General features: G+C 40.3%; 1 non-coding gene across 1 annotated transcript; it reads right to left on the reverse strand.

Annotated features, from left to right (window-relative positions):
- Positions 1 to 1,782: 1,782 nt before the first annotated feature.
- LOC120272765 lies at positions 1,783 to 1,889 on the reverse strand. Its single transcript, XR_005540302.1, has one exon. It is a non-coding gene; the product is annotated as a small nucleolar RNA R71 (small nucleolar RNA).
- Between the last annotated feature and the right edge of the window lie 12,396 nt (positions 1,890 to 14,285).

Consider the following 14,285-nt stretch of genomic DNA (forward strand, 5'->3'; position numbering starts at 1 on the left):
GGTTTTTGAGTCTCATTTTAAGCTCATACGGCCTCGATTGGGGGGAATATACTTGCGGGTTATAAGAGAGGATTTGGGGATTTCTTGGAGACTTTTTTGGGTAGCCAACACATAGGGAAGAAGAGGAAGAACGAAGACATCTTGGTAGAGCTTGGCTTGAGGCTTGGAGGTGATCAAGAGCTTGAACTTCAAGGGGAGAGCTTCATCATCATGGGAGGAGGAGCATTTGGCATTCCTTGGGCTAGAGGAAGCGTCATTCGGCTGGCATTGTCCTTCTTCATCATCATTCGGACTAGGGAGTGCCTCTTATGCATTTGCTTTGTGTTTTGCTTGAGTTTGTTATACTTGTTTGTTTGATGGCACACTAGACCCCCAAGGTCACCGGATGTAGGTGAACCTTGGGGGGTTCGTCATGTATTTTGGATGCTAAACCTTTATTTGAGATGCATTTGGGTTTATTTATGTCTTGGCTCATTGTTCCTCATGTCTAGAACTATAAAATGAAGAGATCCTTAGTTCTTTATTGAGTTGTACGTGTAGATGTGACCTACTCACATGTACTAGATCATTAATGAGCTAAAAGGGGTATTCTTGGATTGACATGCCGAGAAATTGGATGCGGTAGCCACTTCGAATCTTAAGGATATACTTTGGGTAAGTGTGTCTTTATTGCGGGATTTCCCTACACTTAATGCGATCGTAGGAATGTAATTAGGGAGAGATCCTTATTGACATTCGTTTGCGATTAGGGTTCAATCACCGAGAAATTGGGATTGGACTATTCTTGAGGTCCTTCAGTGCAAATCACCCTTGCTTTGCTATTACTGTGCATCCATATATCATGATGACCCCTCATGGGGATCCTCATCCCTAGGCCGAGTTATCTCATCATTGCTCTTGTGATCTCTGTTATTGCCTTGGAATTGTTATCTTGTAATTTATTTGCATTCTTACATGTGTTAAAGTAGTATACCATGTTTAAGTTGTGAGGTTAGAAAGTAAGTGATGGAGGAGTAATAGGAGCTCCTTAGCCCCGTGGAATACGATCCTTGGGCTCTTGCACAAGGTATTACTTGGCGACCCCGTACACTTGTCGGTGAGCACACCAAGTTTTTGGCGCCATTGCCGGGGACCTTAATGAATTCTAGGAAACTTCTAGCTTATTTCTCTAACCATTTTTCTTTTCTTTTATTTCTTTTTTTCATTTGTCTTATTTCTTTTTGAGCTTAACTTTCTTTATATTAATTGACTTTGCTAGGTACTCTGCATGACAAGAGCAAATCCATCAAATCTAGTTACACCTGACAGTGAAATTGAAAGGACCTTGCATCGAAGACTTAGAGAAGTTTGTGAAAGCACTAGTGAAAAAAACATAGAAATTGAGGATAGAGAATCTATAATCATGGTCAAGGAAAGACATACTTTATCCGAATATGAAAGGCCATAGTTCACGGGCAAAGAATCCAGTGTTCAAGCACCATCCATCGCCACAAACAATTTTGAAATCAAGGCAAGAACCATCAGCATGATCGAAAATTCAGTCCAATTTAACGGTCTTGCAAATGAAGATGCCCATGATCATCTTTCCCGTTTTCTTCAAATATGGTCCACTTTCAAGATGAACAGGGTGACAGACAATGCGATACGGCTATGACTATTCCCATTCAGTTTGAGAGATGGGGCATACCAATGGCTCACATCCTTACCGCCGGGATCGATCAAACATGGAAAGACATGGTTGAAAAATTTTTGGGAAGGTATTTTCCTCCTAGCAAAGCGGTGAAGCTAAGGCAAGAAATTTCGGCGTTTAAACAAGGAGAGTTGGAGACATTATTTGAAGCTTATGATAGATTCAAAGACCTCCTTCGAAGATGCCCCCATCATGGCTTTGCTTCTTAGATACGAGATCAGATCACCTACAACGGGTTCAACTATGCAACTCATCAATTAATTGATGCCGCAGTGGATGGATCTCTTAGTAACAAGTACCCCGATGAAGCTGAGCAACTCCTTGAATCAATGGCAAGCAATGAGTCTCATTGGGCCTCAAGAAGTGCACCACAAAAAGGGGCCAGAATTTATGAAGTCAGTGCTAATGATGCTCTTACCGCGAAGATTGATGTGTTATCTCGGAAGCTATACATGCTCATGGGTAGTAGCTTGAAGTCAGAGTTAGTTATGAGTTGTAGCACTTATGATGGAGGAAATGGAGTTGCCCAATGTCCTATTACTAGCTCCTCCGTCGTCCCAATTGAGAACGTTGATTATATTGGGGGACAAAGGCCACAAGATATTCCTTACAACTCAACTTATAATCCGGGGTGGAAGTACCACCCAAACATTTCATGGAATCAGGGACAACAACAAAAAGCTGCACCACCTCCACAAGGCTCCCAATTGCAACAACCAAATTTGAGAAGAGATTCACTACTGAAGATGTGCTCGCCAAGTTCATGATTAACATTGAATCAAGGTTCAATAGCATAACCAGCAGTATGGATACTCAGTTTAGTAAGGTGAATGCTCATCTTGCTCAACACGGAAGACAGTTCAATGAGATAGGCTCTATTTTGCGGAACCTTCAAGCTTCTATACAGTCCCTTGAGCACCAAGTGGGGCAGCTTGCTAAAGCAAATTCTGAGCGACCTTCAAGCAGTCTTCCTAGCAATACTGAGGAGAACCCAAGAGAGCACTTGAAGGCCATTGCCCTTAGAAGTGGGAGACAGGTTGAGACAAGGGTCAGAGTTGACCCAAGTGTCAAGGAAACTGGGGTAGCCGAAGTGGAAGACCCCAACACAGCTGAAAAAGTTATTGAGAAAACCAAGCAAGGTGAAAACAAGAAAATTCCACAAAAGGGTTCATCAAAGCCGTCTGAATACAAACCTCCAATTCCCCATCCGGCCAGATTGAAGAAAGATAAGGAGGATGCTCAATTCAGAAAATTTATCAACATCTTCAAGCAACTCCACATAAACATCCCGATAGTGGAAGCGTTGACTCAAATGCCCTAGCACGCCAAGTTTTTAAAAGAATTGCTTACAAACAAGAGGAAATTGGAAGAAGAGGGCACAATTGCACTCACGGGAAATTGTTCGGCTATTTTGGAGAAGAAGCTCCCATAAAAATTGAAAGATCTGGGAATCTTCATAATTCCATGTGTACTTGAGGGTGGAGTTTAAGAAAATGCACTAGAAGACTTAGGGGCAAGCATTAATTTTATGCCCTATACCATGTATTTGAAGCTTGTTCTTGATGAACTAAAACCAACAAGAATGATTTTACAATTGGCAGATCAATCAACAAGGAAGCCTCGTGGGATTGTGGAAGATGTAATTGTCCGGGTGGACAAATTTGTATTTCCTGTGGATTTTGTCATCATGGATATTGATGAAGATGTGGAGACACCGTTGATTCTTGATCGGCCATTCCTCACTATCTCTGGTGCCCTAATTGACCTTAAAGGAGGAAAATTAACATTAAGGGTTGGGCAGCCATGAAACACTCATTAGACTATGATGACATGTTTTACTTTGTTGATGAAACTGAACTTTTAATTTCTGATTGTGTGCACGAGTGCTATCATTAAACCCAATGGATGAATACTTGGGAGAGCTAGAAAATGAAGATCAAGAAGAACCTCACTCTCCTCTTCCAAGTTCCAATTTAAAGAAGCCAAAGGAGAAGGTTATGTGTACCAATGCCAAAGAAAGAAAAAAGAGATTCAATGTTGAAAAAAATTTGGAGGGAGGTCCGGGGAAAGAAGAAGAAAGGTATCACTCATTCTCATCCAACACCTGAAGAAAAGAAGGTACAATCTTCACCTCCCTTTACTCATGAAAAATGTGAACTTCATTCATTGATGTCCTTGAATTTACCGGGAAGAAACAACAACAATTCGAAGATGACAGGGGGTAATTTCAAATTATTCGAACCCTCGTAAGGTAAGTAATAAGGTACATCAGGCTCGTGACGTTAAACAAGCGCTTCTTGGGAGGCAACCCAAGCATTCGGGGGTTTATTTTTATATTTGTCTGTTCTTTGTATTCATGTTCTTGTCATTTTTCGTATTCTCTTGGAGTTGTGAATTTGAATAAGTCCATGCTCTCATTGCTTTGTTTATCATGATCATTTTCCATCTGGTTGTTTACTTGTTTTCATTGTTGAGAAGCAATTGTTTTGGCTATCATTTCATGCATTTGATTGAAATTTTGAACCATTATTTCATGGTGGAGATGATTTTAGAACACCTTGTAGCCATACCCATGCATTTGGAGGAGTGTCTTTAGGCTTAAAACTTAATTCAGGGTCCAAATGGCCTCAATGAGGACCTCATTGAGACAGTCTGGATTTTCCAGGACTTTAGCCTATTCCAAACGGCCTCAATGAGGTCCTCATTGAGGCCACCTGGATTTTCCAGAAATTTTACACTACTCCAAATGGCCTCAATGAGGACTTCATTAAGGCCGTATGGAGTCAAGATTATCATGCCAACTTGCCACCTTTTCTCCCTCTTTACTATTCTTCTTCTCCAAACCGAGTTCCATTCTCCACTATCCATAAAACCATGGCCGAATATCACCATTTCTTGTTCTAAATCATCTCCTCATCTCTTTGGGAAGTAGATCTGGTGTTTGTCTTCAAGCTCCACTCAAGTGTTCTCAAACTTTTGTTGGTAAGAAACTTGATGAAATGAATTTATTTTCTTCTTTTCTTCTTGCTTTCTTTAGCTTTTGTGTGGATTGTTTCAAGCGTTTAGCTTGTCTTGTGTGGTTTGAACATCATGGTTTTGAATTCTCTTGAATTTATGTACAATTTTTTTCGAATTCATGTTGATGGGAACCTCTTGCAAATTGAATAGTATCCATACATATTCTCTTGTGTTTCTTCATGTTTTTACCCATTTTCATGCTGCACTTTGCATTCTCTTGGATTCCTTTAATTCTTATTTGAATTATTATTGATGTAGGAATGACGCACGTCAAGAAACTCGCTTCTAAACGACCACGGAAAGATTCTCATACCCCGAAGAATCCCGTTTCTCTAGTTCTCTTCACAAGACTCGTTATGAAAGTTTAAAGACCAAACCCTTTGGTACTTTTCATCATATTGAATGGAGTATTCTAGGAGAACTCGGGTGGGATGAGCAAGTGAAAGACTTATTAACTCATAATAGTTGGACGGAATTATTTTCAATCGATGAACCCACTTTTTGCCAACTTACATTGGAGGTGTTGAGCACATTTGAGGCGAAGCAAGATAAAAGGAGTGTTATCACTCTAAGACAAGGTGCCATTAGATTCCAAGCTTTTGGAAGAATTCATGAAATGAACCACATGGAATTTGCAAAATACTTGGGAATTTATGATGATGAATTCATTAGCATGTCGCTGCTTAATTGGCCCCGCATTGATTATCCGTTTGGCATGAGTGCGAGCAAGTATTGGAATTCTTTAGCGCCTAGTGACACCAAAAATACGCGGAAGGCTACTCGTTTGGTGAATCCCCTCCATAGATACATTCATGCTCTCATCACACGCTCTATTCGAGGTCGGAAAGATAGCACGGGTGTAGTTACACAATCCTACTTGTTCACCATGTATGGCATCATTAACCATTATCCTATCTATCTTGGGTACCTTATTGCTGAAGCTTTCCTTCAGCAGGGTCAGTTTGTTCATCTGAGATCCATCTTTGTAGGGCCCTACATCACCAGATTAATCCGTGATATGAATTTGTTGGACCGCACTCGAGGCATGACTGTAGTCGGGGATGTGGTGCCTCTTGGAGCGCCTATCTTGTCAGCAATTGGTTTGTTAGAAAAGAAGGGTGGCATGTACAGACTTGCTTCACACTTGACCACAGGAGAATCGAGTCAGCATGAACTAGATGAGTCAGAGTCTGATCCTGATGAAGTGCCCACTCAGGATCCTCCTTGCACTTCATTCCCATCAGACTTTGACACTAGATTCAAGGTTATGGAGGATGACATTCAGGCTATCCATCACGAGCAACGCGATATGCGAGGATAGATCTACCAGATTTTAGAGGGTCAGCGCAAGCTCAAAGAACATTTCCATCAGTTCGTCATCTCCTCCCGTGGATCATCCTCACAGGCCACTACTGTTTCCTGTTCCATCACCCCGCCATCTGCAGCACCTTTTGATGATCTCTTTCATTTCTGAGCATGGACACTTATTTTATTTCTGCAGTTTATCTATGTTGCTTTACTTTCTGCATGTGTGTTTGTTTGATTTTAATAAGTTGGGATGGGGATGCCCTACCAACCGTGTGTAAGACCTTCTTTACTTTATCTAGTTTGTGTGTTTGACTACTCCCTAGTGTTCAATTCTTGCAATTTAAATTTTTGTTTTGAATGATGATGTCCCTTTTTGCCTTACAGGGCATTAAGGGAGCTTGGTGAGTCTCTTCACATTTCATGGAAGTCGGACCAGACATGTATAGCTCGCCATACTTTGTGTTCGGGTCATTCCTTGCCATTTGCACAAGATGAATCGGGGAAGTTTGTTTTCACCGCCCCTCAACCCCCACTTTTGTTTTCATTGCTATTTCTACCATGCTTTTCATGACAATGTACAACACTAGGTGTGGGGATGGGTGTATTTCATGTATTAGGGTCATTATTTGCATGCTAGTGTTACCCATGATGGCTTGTTCATGATTGTAAGCCTCTTCTAGCATGGATTAATGATTGATGTGAGTTACATATTTGTTGTTGTACTCTATTAAATCTTGTTTCACCTCTAGCATTGTCTTGTGCACTGAATCTTGTGTTGATGCCTTGGGAATAGCCAACATGACTACTCTATCTCTCTTGTATGCTTAACACACAACTTTGAGTACTTGGCCTTAGAATTCTAAGTTCCTTCTTTTAATGAACTCTTAAGAACTTCTAAGTCTTGTGATGCTAGCCCTAGTTTTGTGGCATGTAGAGTAGTCTTAAGACGTGATCTAGGGTGAATGTAAAAAATAAAAAAAAACATGAATGAAAAGAGAAAAAGAAAAATGAGTCTATGTCTGTATTCCTCTGCTAATGAAGCATGAATGCGTCTATGCAGACTGTAATCGAGTAGTTGGGTGGCTCTTATGCCTAACCAACATGTGCACCCTCCAGAAAGATTTTTTTGTGCAGTCTATGTTAGTCGGACTCGGAAAAAAAATGATGAAATGAAATGAAAATAAAAACCCTAGTGATCTTTGTGACTGCCTACTAGAGGTTCTGAGAAGAAAAAGGGAGTTAGTTCAAGTTTAAGAATTAGAAGGATCTTACCTGTTCATTGAAGTAGCACTTAGCACTCTAAGACTCAGTACTCTTTGCATGTGGAGTGATTAGCATCTAGAGCTGCACTGATTGAAGTCAGTAGGCTAGACCAGGTCAGGATAGATGAGATAGAAGATTCACACACATGGCACAGACATATAAGAGGTGAGACATGATCTTTCTTTTGTGCTTACTGTTTGTAACTCAATATCTGTATATCATTATCCAGTGCTTGTAGATTCTTTTATTTTGTTTGAGCTGGAGGTGATACATTTAGCCACTTATCATTATTTTTGTTTTTCATGATTTGTTTGCTTGGGGACAAGCAAACGCTTAGGTGTGAGGATATTTGATAAGTGTCTAAATGTATGTATTTTAGTATATATATCTGATATCTCTAGCATGTATTTTTATAAGAATTAATGTCCGTTTCATGCTTAATCGCGTATTATTTGCTTCGCAGGGCATGAAAGAGCCATGGAGGACTATACTCATACGGCCTCGATTGGGGGGAATATACTTGGGGGTTATAAGAGAGGATTTGGGGGATTTCTTGGAGACTTTTTTGGGCAGCCAACACTCAGGGGAGAAGAGGAAGAATGAAGACATCTTGGTAGAGCTTGGCTTGATGCTTGGAGGTGATCAAGAGCTTGAACTTTAAGGGGAGAGCTTCATCATCAAGGGAGGAGGAGCATTCAGCATTCCTTGGGCTAGAGGAAGTGTCATTCGGTCGGCATTGTTCTTCTTCATCATCATTCGGACTAGGGAGTTTGTTATACCTTTACTTGAGATGCATTTGGGTTGATTTATGTCTTGGCTCATTGTTCTTCATGTCTAGAACTATAAAATGAAGAGATCCTTAGTTCTTTGTTGAGTTGTACGTGTAGATGTGACCTACTCACATGTACTAGATTATTAATGAGCTGAAAGGGGTATTCTTGGATTGACATGCCGAGAAATTGGATGTCGGTAGCCACTCCGAATCTTAAGGCTATACTTTGGGTAAGTGCGTCTTTATTGCGGGATTTCCCTACACTTAATGCGATCGTAGGAATGTAATTAGGGAGAGATCCATATTGACATTCGTTTGGGATTAGGGTTCAATCACCGAGAAATTGAGATTGGACTATTCTTGAGCTCCTTCAGTGCAAATCACCCTTGCTTTGCTATTACTGTGCATCCATATATCATGATGACCCCTCATGGGGATCCTCATCCCTAGGCTTATTTATCTCATCATTGCTCTTGTGATCTCTGTTCTTGCCTTGGAATTGTTATACTTGTAATTTATTTGCAGTCTTGCATGTGTTAGAGTAGCATACCATGTTTAAGTTATGAGGTTAGAAAGTAAGTGATGGAGGAGTAATAGGAGCTCCTTAGCCCCGTGGAATACGATCCTTGGGCTCTTGCACAAGGTATTACTTGGCGACCGCGTACACTTGTGGGTGAGCATATCAACGGGTTGTTATAGTAACAGTCTAAAAATAGTATTGGCTATCTATAGCTACAGGCTTCTACAATACAGTCTGCTACAAGAACAGGATGCTACAGCTAGAGTCTGCTACAATAAAGGGCCTCATATAGCTACAGTGAACTAGTTCTAACAAGGGTAGCAGCAGAGCCCAAGCTTTCCTCCTAGTTTTTAGTAGCATCCCACTTAAGAGAAGAAGACCAACTTGGAAGAGATCTTAGCAAAATTATCAAAAACCTTAGAGACCAAATTCCAATAGTAAGATGTATGTATGTAGAACATGGGGACCACAATACAGAACTTACAAGTTTCCATTCACAATCTAGAAAACTAAGATGGTCAAATTACAAAGCTACCATTCGAACAACCCCAAGGAAGTCTCCCAAGTAACACAGAGACCAATCTTTATTAACATGTTAAGGCAATTAGTTTGATTTCTGGTAAGGCCCAAGAAATAAGTCTAGCTGCACCTTTAGATAAATATGAGCTTGGAAAAGAGAAAGGTAAAAACAAATTAGCTAAAACATCACCAATACCGGAGTACCAACCTAGAATTCCATATTTGCCTAGATTGAAGAAAGATCAGTTAGATAATTAGTTTAAGTGCTTCCTCCAGTTGTTCAAGCAGTTGTATATAAATATCCTTTTCATAGAGGTATTATCTCAAATGCCCAAGTATGCTAAATTCCTTAAAAAAACTCCTCATGAACAAGAAGAATCTTAAGGAAGAGTCTCCACTGTTATTTTGAGTGAGGAGTGTTCAGTTGGCCTATCAAACAAATTGCTAAAGAAAGTGAAGGATTCAAGAATATTTACTCTTCCATGTGTGATTAGTAATTCAACTGAGGAGAAAGCATTGCAGAATTGGGGGTAGGTATCAATGTCATACTATTTAGTACGTTGGTTGGTTAGTTTGGCATTCTAGGGGTATGATCGAGGATGTCCTTATGAAAGTGGACAAGTTTATCTTCCTGGTTGACTTTGTCATTTTGGACATTGAAGCCAATGTTGAAATGCCCTTAACTTTGGGCCGATCATTCTTGTCTATCTCCAGAGATCTAATAGATTTCAATGGAGGTAGAATGGTGATATGGGTAGGCGATGAAGAGTTTGAGTTCAAGCTACCCAAGGCCATGAGACACACTTTGCCAACGATGACACTGGTTACTCTTTAGATGCCATTGATGTCATTGTGTCTAATTGTGTACAGGAATTTCTCCAAGGAAACCCATTAAGGGAAGTTGATGAGTAAATGAAGGAATCTAGTGAGGAAGAAGATGCAACAACCCTTAAGAAGAAACCCCCAACTCACCGTTGTAACGCTCCTTGCGTGTGACCCGCAAGTTCACGGGTTTGTTGAGTGATAAATCCCAGGTGAGTGGGGTATCGTATCCACAGGAAGTAGAGAATAAAAATACTTAAATTGCTACTTAACCAAGTGAGAATGGATAATGATTGTGTTGATAAGATGTGATGTAAACATAAATAAAAGGAACAAGAATGAGAGGCACAAGTAAGTCGGGTACTCAGACAATGCTCCCCCTAGGACTTATTCTTCAAGTGCAAGACCTACCATTATACTTCCTAATTAATGCTCAATGAGTCATGGATATCCTAAAGCACACGGTCCAAAACCTAAGGTCAACCGTGACTAACCCTACACTATGTCCCGGTGGAGAAATCGCTCAGTCTCAACACCTCACACTGAACAAAAATGCATGGAGTTCTAGGGATTCCAAGTGATAAACCCTATTCCTATGTGTAGATCTAACCCTTTGGTCCAGGCGAAAGACCCTTAGTTACAATTAAGCCCTAGATACTAAGGTCACTTCAACGCTTCACTCTGTTGCTCGAGCAACTAAGCCTCAGCTGAGTTCATCCCTTAGCACTTCACTCTATTGTAACCGCAAAGAACTCTAGTAAATGGAGGTAGGATAAATCACACCAGAGGGGAAAGGGGACGCTCCGCTACCTCTCCACTCACCCTCTCAACCCTCTCCAATCTAACTTTGTCTAACCCTCATGGCGTGCCACCCATCCAAAAAGATTACCAATATCGACTCTCAACCCTAGAGTCATTCTAAGGGAGAAATCATTCAATAAGCATTCAAGATTGGAACTCAAATAAAAGCATCAATTAAGGAAAGCATAATGGAAGGTCAATGAAATAATAACATCCTAGGATTTACATAATCCAAGTACCCACTAGGGGGCTTAGCTCTCCATGTAGCACAATACAATCAACAATGAAATTGAAAGTAAAGATAAGCAATCCATAGGAAAACCCCCTCGGTATTCGTGTCAAATGTCTTGTGGAATAGCCTAGTCTTCTCCAAAGGTCCCCTTGTCCGGCCTAGGGCACATCTCGCAGGATCAGTGCCGACGAAACCTCCCCCAATAACCTTCTTACAAGCGAAGCACGGTGTTGAATCTGGAGAACTTCTCCAAAGATGTGCCAAAAGCCTTTCAAAACCCTAGCCGACGGCCTCTCAAAAGATGGAGAAAAGTTGGAGAGAAGGGGGAAAGAAGATCCCCAAAATAGGGCTGAATCACGGCTTAAATAGGGCTGGAATCGGGCATCCACACGCCCTTGTGGATTTTCCACACAAGCTTGTGGAATTTCCACACGGGCGTGGATAATTTCCCCACGTCCGTGTGGATTCTCTAGAAATCTGATTTTGACCGGCTGTGAACAGTAACTGCTACAGTGTTCCACCGAAACACTCCCAATTCCACACTTTTCGTCGAGGCAACATAAACGAGCACACGTCTATGCCGTAGATCGCACTTTTCTTCAATCACAAGCTCAATTGGTGAAGATTTTGCTATCAATGCACAAGTCGGGATACGCAAATGTGACTATCTTCGTGCCCCTGCAACTCATTATTATAGCTTGAATACATGGAGGTTGGCACACATTCACGTATCTTAGAGCCCCACTTGTGTCTTCGCGTTTGTTCCTCCCAAGATTCCACCAAATAGTGCGTGCATGATCTACTTTTGGCTTCTTTTCTCAATACTTAGCTCCACAACCCTACAAACGCAAAAGAACACAAAAACACATGTATTAGCGCTTAAACCTGATAAAAGTAATGCTCATTGTAAGGAAAGAACACATCGCATTCTTAGCACACAAGCACTTATCACACTACAAGGAGGAGAAGTATAGAAAACCAGAGCATAAGGCAAAGTTTAAGATGTTAAAAAAAAAAAATTCAAGAGCACAAGGTCCAAATGATTACTATGAGCACCACCGCTCACATGAGTGAGTCACTTATTTCTTTTTCAATATTGTTTTAGCAGATTACTATGTAAAGGCTTGTAGTAGAAAGCATTGTTTAAGTTTTGACCGGCCATGAGTAGAATCACAAATACGTCAAACTAGTGATATTAAACAAGCACTTCTTGAGAGGTAACCCAAGTTCATGTTTTTGCATTTTATTTAGTTTTAATTCATTTGTTTCAATAAAAGTTTCTTGAGCATGCTGCCTATATATTTCGTGGATCTTGATCTACATAAATAAATGTTGATGTATCAACTCCTTTTGTTCTAAAAATGCTTGCGTGTAACATTGTTGTGTAAAGTTTTACAGGAAAATAATGTGGATAGGTTGCTGCAAAGTTTGGGAGTATATCCACACCTTATCCACGCTCTATGTAAATCCACTCCTATTGATATCCTATTGTTGTAAAATGAGTAAACAGCAAAAAAATCTACATTACTCATCTACGGGGTAATGGATTGCCATCATGGGCCATAGGGATGAAGCAAGAGGCCATAGGAGCATTTTTGGGTAAATTTCTCATACAATAGAAGGAACCAAAAGATAAACCATGCCTCAACCATGGGAGGAGGGCCCACCAAGATAAACACCCACAAAGCATTAATGCCTTGTGGAAGTGGGGGGAAACTCCTGCTAGAGGCAACGAAGCCCCTAATCATGGGGGGTGTTGATCGAGGGGGATTATTTGTAGTAATAACTATAGGGTCAACCAACCCCTATTTAAGGGGGTTGGCATTTACTTTTACCCTATCTTTTGGTTTTCCCTTCAAACCTTCTTCAAATCATTGCATCTTACCCACTTTTTCACATATCAAAACCTTATCTTGCCCTATCCAAGCTTTTCTTTGAAAGATTTTGAGTTTTTATATGCCGATCACATCATTAAGGTACTCATTTTTCATGTTATCACTAGCTTTTTAGCATCTTATAAGTCATGCTTAGTCTCTATCCCCTAGACCTCATTAATTTTTCCAATGCTCTCACAAGTTGCGTGATGGATAGACCAAGAAAGATAATGCGTATACGAGTGTCCAGAGCCTGGTGTCTAATAAACTTTGGCAAGGTATGACCAAGGTGAATCCAAACCCTGCAGCAAGCTATAGACATAGCATATGTCATGCTTGTTGATGAGCATTGTACTGTCTATGTGTCCAAATAATGAATAGATAAGGACGACATGGATGATTCAAAGAATAGATTCCTTCAACTTCGACGCCTTTGAAACCCCCCAAGTGGTATAGAATACCTGTAGCAATCGTGTACCAGTACGAGGATGCTTGGTATGGAAGATTAACCATCAATTGCTTGTACTCTTTGATTAATGTGTACTCCTTATTATAAATGTCCATCAACACTGAAAGCTGGCGATAACTCATCTAGACTATGTCTTCGAACAATCTAAACTGTATCACCTCTATGCTATTTATCTTAAATGTGCCAAAAAACTTCCAAGGTAAGTTAATAGTAGATCAGCTTTATGATGCTTAAAAATTGATCCCAACCTCTTTGAAGCAGCTAACTAAATCTATTTGCAATTCCAAGCTAATCAACTATTGACTAGTTAATTAATCGATATTTGCCGAAGCGAAGTCACTTGAGATGGTTATATCGATCGTGAAGCTATGGGTGAGTGAATTGAGGGGTGAAATAAGTGTCTCTGGATGATGCTTTGCCTCTGTGTCACTTGTGAGATAGGTTGGTGACTTTCCCGGTGCGCTCCATCTTTGTGGGGAGAAAAAAATTAAAAATGCGCCAATAGTCAACAAAACAAGGGATTTACAGCCTTAACCATTGGTCATGGATCCAAGCAGGGGACCGTGGATCCAAGTCCTTCTAGTTGTTGGTAGACTCAAGAGAGCTATCCTCATGATTTTAGAATCTACATGGTCTAAGAAAACATACCTCTAAATCAATATCTATAGTTGATTACAAATGTAATCATAGATGGAACCTTGTCAAAATACCCACTCCATTTATTTGATTAACTCTTCATCTTTGATCTTTAGTTTTAGAGTTTTTCTTTAGGATTGTTAACCTTCATTTTAGTTTTACTTCACTTTGTTCCAAATTAATTTTTAGGATCGATGGCAAAGAAATAACAAGTACTAGGACTTCGTAAAGAAAGTTGTTATATCTCTTAGAGACTATAAGTACTAGTACTGTGGTACTTCAACTTCTTCCTACTTCCCCATCATGTTTTGACTTGTTTTCTTGATTATATTTCATGTGTAGGAGCTTTCGGAAGTGTCCC

This window comes from Dioscorea cayenensis, chromosome 11, assembly GCF_009730915.1.
Source record: "Dioscorea cayenensis subsp. rotundata cultivar TDr96_F1 chromosome 11, TDr96_F1_v2_PseudoChromosome.rev07_lg8_w22 25.fasta, whole genome shotgun sequence".
Classification (NCBI taxonomy): Eukaryota; Viridiplantae; Streptophyta; class Magnoliopsida; order Dioscoreales; family Dioscoreaceae; genus Dioscorea; species Dioscorea cayenensis.